The sequence below is a fragment of the Nannospalax galili genome, unplaced genomic scaffold (assembly GCF_000622305.1).
Source record: "Nannospalax galili isolate Female #2095 unplaced genomic scaffold, S.galili_v1.0 scaffold84, whole genome shotgun sequence".
In the NCBI taxonomy this organism is placed as follows: domain Eukaryota; kingdom Metazoa; phylum Chordata; class Mammalia; order Rodentia; family Spalacidae; genus Nannospalax; species Nannospalax galili.
The window spans coordinates 1,715,560-1,722,030 of NW_008352272.1; the positions used below are offsets into that span (position 1 = coordinate 1,715,560).

The window sequence follows — 6,471 nt, forward strand, 5'->3', positions numbered from 1 at the left end:
AGCCCAGGAAGAATCCCCAATAAAGAACAGAAAATATAAAATTTCAGTTATGTAACTTAGAAAGACCTGCAGAGGCTGCCAGCCACCCACAGAGACCCAAACAGACCTTTTAGAACTCAAACCAGGGCAGAGAAAAAAATACACAAAAAAATGTAATCGGACCCACTCGGAGATTAAAGATTAAGCTTGCATAATGGCAGAGACAAAAAGCATGCAAGACAGAGAACAGGCAAGAAACAACGTTCAAGCCTCTCTACAGTACCAGCGCAGGCCGTGCGTGCAGCAGGGGAAGGAAGGAGTTCTCACGGCTCAGTCGCCACCCCTCCTGTTAGGGAGCCCCTATAATTAAGCTAATACCAAGAGGAAGGAGACCTTCCATTTAGCTGTCAACTCTGTGAGCATAAGAGGTGAGTCAGCCGGTTCTTTTGGCAGAGTAGAAAGACCTAGGGCCTGCTGCCTGACCTAGCTTCCACAGTGATGCCTGAACTGGGGTGGGAGACACATAACCACGTACCATGTGACCCAGAAAGTCCCATCAAGTCTAGGGAAAATGACAGTAATAGTAAGCACTTTGAAAGCATGTTTCGGGTACTCTACAAAAGGCTACTTTTGTCCCCAGAGGATGTGTTCTAAGACCCCTGGTGGATGCCTAGCCTCAGTATAAACACGAGATACTGAGAAAGTCAGTCTAGTAACCGAGACAGCCTAGCCTCCGCCAGGCAAGTAGCATACGAGTTCATTCATGTCCTAAGCAAAACAGAGCAGGATAACAGGAGAGTTCCCTCAAGTTACTGACAGAACACAATTTAAAGCTTATAAGTTGTCTATTTATACAATTTTCCATCTGCTATTTTCAGACCATAGTTCACTACAGGTAGCTGAAACCATAAAGAGACCATGTATAACAGGAAGACATATAATAAAATATTATATATAATAGGTGCACACATTTATATTCATCACAATCATTCAATAAAAAAAATGTATTTTTAGCCGGGGGTGGTGGCACATGCCTTTAGTCCCAGCACTCGGGAGGCAGAGGCAAGCAGATCTCTGTGAGTTCAAGTACAGCCTGGGCTACATAGTGAGTTCCAGAATAGCTGGGGCTACAGGGAGACCTTGTCTCAAAAAGACCAAAAAAAAGAAAAAGAAAAAAATGCATTTTTATTATTTCTATTTTACAGATAAACTGAAAGGTTTAAGTACATGGCCCAAGGTCACATTTAATAAATGACAAAACAAGGATTCAAACTCAAAATGCTAGGGATCTAGAGTCCATGCCCTGGGTCACTACTCTACTCCCTTGGAAACCCAAGAGATCACCCACAAGAGTGTTCCCCAGATTGTTATAACATCTCTTTGCAAGGCATTCATCTCAAGAAAATGCAGGGACAGTTTTGGGGCTGTCCCTCATCACAGGTCATGGAAGCAGCCCAGACATAGGCAAACCACTCTCTACCGCTGTCCTCTGCCTCTTCCAGCCATCGTCTCAGTCTGCTCTGTTCCATAAGTGCCATGAAACATGGAAAGCAGTTTCCAACCACTCCACTACTGTGCCTCTTAAGTGCACAGACTGCAGCTAGATAGGTCAGACTGGCCTGCACAGGCTGGCTGTGTGACCTCTCTGTGCATCTGTCCCCATCTATAAAATACAGATGACAACAGCACTTACAGTCAACCCCATTACTCACAGATACTGTCTCCCAATTTACCCACTTGCTAAAATTTATTTGTAACTCCCATATCAGTGCCTGCCTTGCTTTCATGATCATTCTCAGGCTTAGGCAGAGGCAATGTATTAGAGTTGCCGAACCAGCCTGTTCCCATCTAAGGGTCAACAGTCTCGTTCTACCTTATGCTTTAAAAAAGTTTTTTTTTCAGTATGTCAGCACCATTCTTTTCATACTTTTATGTGTATTGTTGATGATTTTTCTGTAAAATGACCCCAAGGGTAGTGTTGAAGAGTTGTCTAGTGTTCCTAAGAGCGAGAAGCAGGTGATGAGTCAAAAATGTGTTAGATAAAGTTCATTCAGGCATGAGCCGTGCTGCCGTAGTTGGGAGTTCAGTGTCCACAGTCAATAATGCTTATTAAATGGAGTGTCCTTAAACAGAAATGCACTTAAAGGAAGATTATGGATTTGTCCATTGATAAAAATGTGACCAGAGAGTCAAAGGAATGCAGCTTTGGATTCTTCTGGCATAGCGTTCAGTACTCACCAATCCAGGTTTGCAATGACTTTATAGAACAGAAATCCCGCTAGTAAAGAGAAGTGGCTATAGCACATGTTCTTGTGGGTGTCAGAGGAACATACCACTAGGGCATGGGATGGCGCTCTGCATAGAGAGCCCTGTACTGTAGGCATTTCTCATTACCACCCATACCAAATCTGAGCTCGAAGGCAGAGATCTCAGCGGGAACTTGGGCCGCACAGAGGATCTAACTTTCTTAAGCAGAGCAGTACAGTTGAGCCTGCCTGACTCACATGTAGAAATAGCTTCCATAGTCTGATGTGGCATCACTGACAAGCTCAGAGCCAATGGCTTGGCCTGACGGGGACTTCAGGGAGCGTCTGTGGAGCTGATCTGCCCAAGGTCCACTCTTGGCTCTCTTCTTTAGTTCTCCTTGTAAAGGGTCACATGGGATCTCGATAGAGTCAGCAAACTCAGGGATGGTCATATGACTCAAAGTAGGCCAGCCAATCACAAGCCGCCTTTGTGGAACTCACACTTAACCAATTACCTATCCTGACAATGGTGTCTTGAGCCATTAGTTGTTGCTCCCTAGATCCCCCAGAGCTTTTTTGGCTCTGTCACCATCTAAAGTCTTTGTGATCATCTCTTTCTTCACATCTCTGACTTCTCCCATATGTTTCTAATAATAAATTCATTCTTGCTTAAACAGTTAGAGTGAACTATTTCTTGCAAGCAAAGGATCTTAAGTAGGAATTTTCAAGAGATAAGGTTTTTCTACCACCTTTCCGTGTCACTCTAAGCCTCGGGGGAGGGAAAGGAAATTGCAATACTAACCACTTTCCCCAAGGGAACAACTGCTTGAGGGGCGGTGGTATCTTCAAGGGAGAAATGAGGGGAAACACATCTGTGAGACACCCACTTCTTAAATTAGTTCACCTCTGGATCACATGAACTTCATACCAAATGTATTGGTTGCTTGTCTGACTGCCAAGACAAAAAAAAAAAAAAAAAAAATGGAAAAGGGAGGAAAGCTTCACTTTGGCTCATAGTTTTGAGGGGTCTTAGTTTGTATTGGTGGTGGGAACACAGAGTCTGGGCCCCTCGTGTTTAACAGAGAGCAGAGCACTTGGGAAGCAAGAGGAGATATGTAACACCGATTGACCCAGTGACACACACCACTACCAGCTAGAGCCCAAGCCTGGAAGGTTCTACAACCTCTGAAAGAGCACCACCCACTGGATACCAAGCATGCAACTACAGGAGTCAGGTAGGACACTTAACATTCAAACTGTAACACCAAGGTTCCAAGAGGATCTCACAAATGAGATCATGAAGCCACTGCCTACGATCACATCCTGAAGAGCAGGAAAAAATACTAAAAAGTACACAAATGTCATTCTCTTGTTTAAAAAAAAAAGGCAAAAAAATGGGCTGCAAAATAGAGCCAGCCTGTGGAGACAGGTCTATCAGACAGACCCTACTTCCCTTTTTGCATCCTGTTTGGGGACAGCTGCTAATCTGGAGGGTGGGGGAAATGTGATACAGATATCTCTGGACTGTTGCCTGCAATAATCTTTGGAGGATGACAGAAAATGTGTTATCTTCTAGACAGTTTGAGGAAACGGCAATAAGTTAAAGTCCTAGCCAGCTGTGGTGGCTCATGCTAGTGACCCCAGGACTTTGAGTGTCTAAGACAGGAGGATCATAAGTTTGAGGCCAGCCAGGATATACAGCAAGATTCTGTTTCTAAAAGACTGACATGGGGGCTGGAGAGATGGCTCAGTGATTAAGAGCACTGGCTGCTCTTGCAAAGGACCTGGGTTCCATGCCATACCCACACCGCAGCTAACAGCCATCTGTAACTCCAGTTCTAGGGGATCCGATGCCTTCTTCTGACCCCTGTGGGCATTGCATGGCATGGGTGTATTTATATACATGCAGGCAGTGCACTCATACACATAAAATAGAAACAAAAATAAATAAAATATTTTAAAGGCTAAAATGACAACTACAAAGAAAACAATTATGTAGCCAAATGGGCCTAATTGATACAATTTGCCTTTGCAGTACTTACAAGTAAAATTATGTGCGTTTCATATCTAACTTCCCCAACAGACCCACAAGTGAATAGGTAGCATCTGTCACCCTTACACCTCCTCCATCCAGCGCTATGCCTGATATGGTCATTCTGAAAACTACTAGGTACATGCATAAATCAATCCATCACTAAACTAAGTGGTAAGAGACCTCTCTCTACAAGAGTTGTAAACATAAATGTCTTGGGTTGACCATGCAAACTGAGGCAAATAGTACTAGAGGAGCCCATATCTGTCAAAAGGGGTCAACTTCTGTTCCTTTCTGACCTTGGGCATGAGGGAATGCAGGACCTGGAGTATTGGAGATAATGATCTTTAAACAGGAACCTAGGATTGGGGAGATGGCTCTGTGGATAAAGAACTTGCTGTGCAAGCGTCAGGACCAGAGTTCAGATGCCCAAAACCTACCTATACATGGCAGCCAGGTGTGGCAGCCCGCCTGTAATGAGAGAGCCAGGTGATCCCTGCAGCAAGCTGGCTGGCTAGACTAGCCAAACTGGAGAGCACTGGGTTTAAGTGAGAGACTCTGCATCAGGTCTAGGAACTCTGCACAAGTCCAGGAACAGCACTGATATTAAGACATTTTTAGATTATTTGTGAATCACTCAAGGATTTCATTAGGCAAAAAGCTTGGTGAGTCAGCATTTAGAGAGGTTGCCAAAAGGCAGTTAATGATTTTTAGGTGAAGAATATTATCTACACCACTGATTACTGGCCCACATTTTATTTGGCCAGCAAGTTGTTTTTCAGTTTTGTTTTGCTTTGTTTTATTAATTACCAAAACCATGAAATTGGGAAATTTCCCATAAGTATATTTGCTGAAAAAGAAGGGAAGGAAGGAAAAAAGAGAGACAGAGAGAAAGAAAAAGAAAGAAAGAAAGAAGAAAGAAAGATAAGAAGAAAGATAAGAAGAAAGAAAGAAAGAAAGAAAGAAAGAAAGAAAGAAAGAAAGAAAGAAAGAAAGAAAGAAAGAAAGAAAGAAAGAGAGAGAGATCATCGTGTTCAGACAGGCATGCTCCCTGGGATTCACCACAGTCTCCAGCACTCCCTGTTGCCTCCCCACCACCAAAACTGCCTGTCAATTGCCAACCCACATCACTCTTATAGTGATGTTTACCCCATGGCACACCTAAAGTAAACCATATCTCTATGAAAAGAGACCAGCACAACGTCTCCATTTCAATGAATTGCGTATTTCTTTGCATAAGTGAAGAGCACTCTTGAAGTTTATATACAGATACTTCATACATCTATTTAAGGCAGCTTCCTGGCTCCTAATGGAACATAAATTTAGACCCCTAATCTAGAATATGGGATACAATGTTTGGTCTTTATGATAGGCATATCTAGATGAAGTACTGCGTGCCGCTTCAGAACTCATTATCTATAACAGTTCGTTGTTTCTTCTCCCTTGGCTGTGACCAAATACGTGACAAGAAACAACTTAAGGGAAGAAGGGTTTGTTCTGGCTCGTAATTTAAGGGATTCAGTCCATCAAGGCAGAGGAGACACAGAAATGGGAGTGGCTTGGGGCTATGGGAGCAGGGGCTTGCTCTCTCACATCTGAGCAGATGAGGAAGCAGAACCAGGACAGGAAGTAGGACCTGGTTATCAATCACAGCTCCCACCACCTGAGATCCACTTCCTCCAATGACGCCTTACCTCCCAAAGACACCACAGCTCCCAAAACAGCACCACCAACTAGGAACTCATAAACAGGTGAGTCTGTAAGGGGACATTTCACACTCAAACCATAACAATGGACAGGGTAGAAAATTAGCACACCCGTTCGATGGGATTCTAGTCATTTCTTTAAAGTGCTTGTATGCTAACAGAAGCCACACATTGTTGATTAAATCAGAAAGGAGGGAACTGAGTGTTTAGCCTAATACCATTTTAGTAAATACACGAGGTTTATTTGTTACAATCGCAGAAGAGCAGTTTTCCCTTCCAACTTTGAAATTCAAGGGTTACGAGAAGTTTCCACATTCATGACAGCCAAATATAAGGTCGGGAAATGGCCAAGTGATTTACAGAAGCAAAAAGCAAGAATCTACAGCAATTGGAGGCGAAGACACCAGGGTGTATTTTTAAAGTAATAAAACTGGGGAGACTGAGTGGGAGCATATGTTCGAGAGCCTTGAAAAGCAAAGAAGGAATAAAGAAGAAGAGAAGTGAAAGG

The 6,471-nt window shown here is 43.3% G+C and overlaps 1 protein-coding gene across 2 annotated transcripts in view; it reads right to left on the reverse strand.

Moving 5' to 3' along the window:
• Positions 1 to 6,471, reverse strand: part of Prkcb (protein kinase C beta) — a 394,800-nt gene that overhangs the window by 359,989 nt on the left and 28,340 nt on the right. The gene's annotated exons all lie outside the window — the stretch shown is intronic.